We start from the raw sequence: 3372 nt of genomic DNA on the forward strand, positions 1-3372 counted from the left end.
ACAACGATAATCGTTACATATATGTCTCGTTTAAAAATCATTAAGTTAGTAGTCTTGTTTTTACATATGTAGTTCATTGTTAATATACTTAATGATATGTTTACTTATCATAGTATCATGTTAACTATATATATATCCATATATATGTCATCATATAGTTTTTACAAGTTTTAACGTTCGTGAATCACCGGTCAACTTGGGTGGTCAATTGTCTATATGAAACATATTTCAATTAATCAAGTCTTAACAAGTTTGATTGCTTAACATGTTGGAAATATTTAATCATGTAAATATCAATCTCAATTAATATATATAAACATGGAAAAGTTCGGGTCACTACACCTTCATGGCGAGAAAGTGTGCGGATTTGGTGAGACGGTCAACAATAACCCAAATGGTATCATAACCGCTCGTCGTTTTTGGTAGTTTGGTGATAAAATCCATCGTTATCCTTTCCTACTTCCATTGCAGGATCTCGGGTTGTTGAAGTAGTCCGGACGGTCTTTGGTGTTTGGCTTTGACTTTGGAACATGTCAAACACTTGGAAACATAAGTAGCTACGTCCCTTTTGATGTTCGGCCACCAATATAGTTGTTTAAGGTCGTGGTACATCTTATTGGCACCGGGGTGAATCGAGTATCGTGACTTATGGGCTTCATCTAAAATAAGGCTTCGTAGGTCCCCATAACTAGGCACCCAAATCCTTCCGGCGTAATATCGGAGTCCGGTCTCCCTAATTTCGAATCGAGAGACGAGAATGTTTAAGAGCTCGTGTGAAAGGTTTTCATCCTTGAGAGCCTCATCTTGGGCTACCCGAATTTGGCTATTAAGGTTTGTGTGGATGGTGATGTTTAAGGCTCGGACACGAAGAGGCACCGCTCTTTCTTTTCGACTTAAGGCATCGGCTACTACATTTGCCTTTCCGGGATGGTAACGAAGCTCGCAATCGTAATCGTTTAAGGTTTCAATCCACCTTCGTTGTCTCATGTTTAGTTACTTTTGATCGAAAATGTGTTGGAGACTTTTGTGATCGGTAAAGATAGTACTCTTGGTTCCATAAAGATAGTGTCTCCACATTTTAAGTGCAAAGACAACGGCTCCGAGTTCGAGATCATGTGTCGTGTAGTTTCGTTCATGAATTTTGAGTTGTCGAGAAGCATATGCAATGACTTTCGTTCGTTGCATCAATACACACCCAAAACCATGTTTCGAGGCATCGCAATATACAACAAAGTCATCATTGCCTTCGGGAAGTGACAAGATAGGAGCGGTGGTTAGCTTCGTTTTCAAGATTTGGAATGCGGATTCATGTTCGGTTACCCAAACGAATTTTCTTCCCTTATGAGTTAACGTGGTTAGAGGACGAGCAACCAAAGAAAAATCCTTGATGAATCTACGGTAGTATCCGGCGAGACCCAAGAATTGACGGATGTGAGTAGGAGTAGTAGGAGTCTCCCATTTACTAATGGCTTCGATTTTCGTTGGATCGACTTTAATACCTTGGTCACTTACAACATGACCAAGAAATTGAACTTCCTTTAACCAAAATTCACACTTGGAGAATTTGGCATAGAGTTGTTCTTGTCTTAAAAGTTCAAGCACAAGTCGGAGGTGTTCCTCGTGTTCTTCTTCGCTTTTTGAATAGACTAAAATATCATCGATGAACACGATAACGAATTTGTCAAGATACAGTTTGCACACGCGGTTCATAAGATCCATGAACACCGCTGGTGCGTTAGTGAGACCAAATGGCATGACAAGGAATTCATAACTACCATAACGAGTTCGGAAAGCAGTTTTGGAGACATCTTCCCCCTTAACCCTTAATTGATGATAACCCGAGCGGAGATCGATTTTCGAATATACACAAGACCCTTGTAGTTGATCAAAGAGGTCGTCGATACGAGGAAGAGGATATCAGTTCTTAACCGTTAGTTTGTTTAGTTCACGATAATCAATGCACATTCGTAGGGATCCGTCTTTCTTTTTTAACAAACAAAATCGGAGCGCCCCAAGGTGAATGGCTAGGTTGGATAAAACCATGATCAAGTAGTTCTTGAATTTGACTTTGCAATTCTTGCATTTCGGATGGAGCGAGTCTATATGGTGCACGTGCTACGGGTGCGGCTCCCTGAATAAGATCGATTTGGAATTCAACCGGTCGATGAGGTAGAAGACCCGGCAATTTGTCGGGAAATATATCGGAATAGTCACTAACAATTGGCACATCATCGATGTGCTTCTCATCAGACTCAACTTTCTTAACGTGAGCAAGGATCGCAAAACAACCCTTACAGAGTAGTTTTCTAACTTTAATACACGAAACGAGGTTGAGTCCGGTGCAACTCTTATCGCCATAGACGATCAAAGGTTCACCATTCTCGATAGGGATTCGGATTGCGTTAAGATTACAAAGGATGTGAGATTTCGTTTTGACTAGCCAATTCATACCGACTATTACATCGAAGCTACCTAGTTCCATGGGTATCAAGTCGATTTCAAACTCATTACCCAAAATGTTTAACGTACACCCCCGGTAATATGTGTCGGCACTCAATAGTTTTTCGTTGGCCATTTCAATGGTATAAGTGGTATCTAGTGGACGTGGTGGAGTATTAAAAGAATGAGTCAAAGTCTTGGATACAAAACTCTTATCGGCACCCGAATCGAATAAACAAGTAACATAAGTGTTGTTGAGAAGAAACGTACCCGTGACTAATTCATTATCATCTCGGGCTTCCTCGGTGTTGATGTTGAAAGCTCGGCCGCGCGTATTGGGGTTATCTTTCCTCTTCGGGCATGCATTTCTATAATGGCCCGTTTGGCCACATTCATAACAAGTGCCCGTTTTTGGTGTATTGGGCCCCTTTCGAGCGATGGGGGCAACACTTTTACACTCATTGGCCTTATGACCAACTCCTTGGCACCGGTGGCAAATTAACTTGCCACATTCACCAAAGTGATGCTTGTTGCATTTGTTGCAAAGAGGTAGGTTCCCGGCATAACCCTTCTTGCCGTCGGAGGTGTAAGGCTTCTTAGCAAAGTTGTTGTTGCTTGATTGGGAGGGTTCCCACTTTATTTTGTTGCCGCCCGATTTATCCTCGGCCTTAGGTGCCGGAACTACGATTTCGTCAACTGTTTCTATCAATTTGCGGGCCATGTTCAAAGCTTCTTGATGATTAGTGGGTTTGGATGACATTACTCCGTGTTTGATACTCTTTGGAAGACCATCCATGTAAAGTTCAACCCTTAAAGCTTCGGGGTTCACAAGATTTGGGCACATCAAGGCTAGTTCGGAAAATCGTTGATTATAAGCCTTGAGATCATTTCCGATCGCCTTTAAAGTTCTTAGCTCTTGTTCGAGCCTTCGGG

This window comes from Rutidosis leptorrhynchoides, chromosome 11 (assembly GCF_046630445.1).
Source record: "Rutidosis leptorrhynchoides isolate AG116_Rl617_1_P2 chromosome 11, CSIRO_AGI_Rlap_v1, whole genome shotgun sequence".
In the NCBI taxonomy this organism is placed as follows: domain Eukaryota; kingdom Viridiplantae; phylum Streptophyta; class Magnoliopsida; order Asterales; family Asteraceae; genus Rutidosis; species Rutidosis leptorrhynchoides.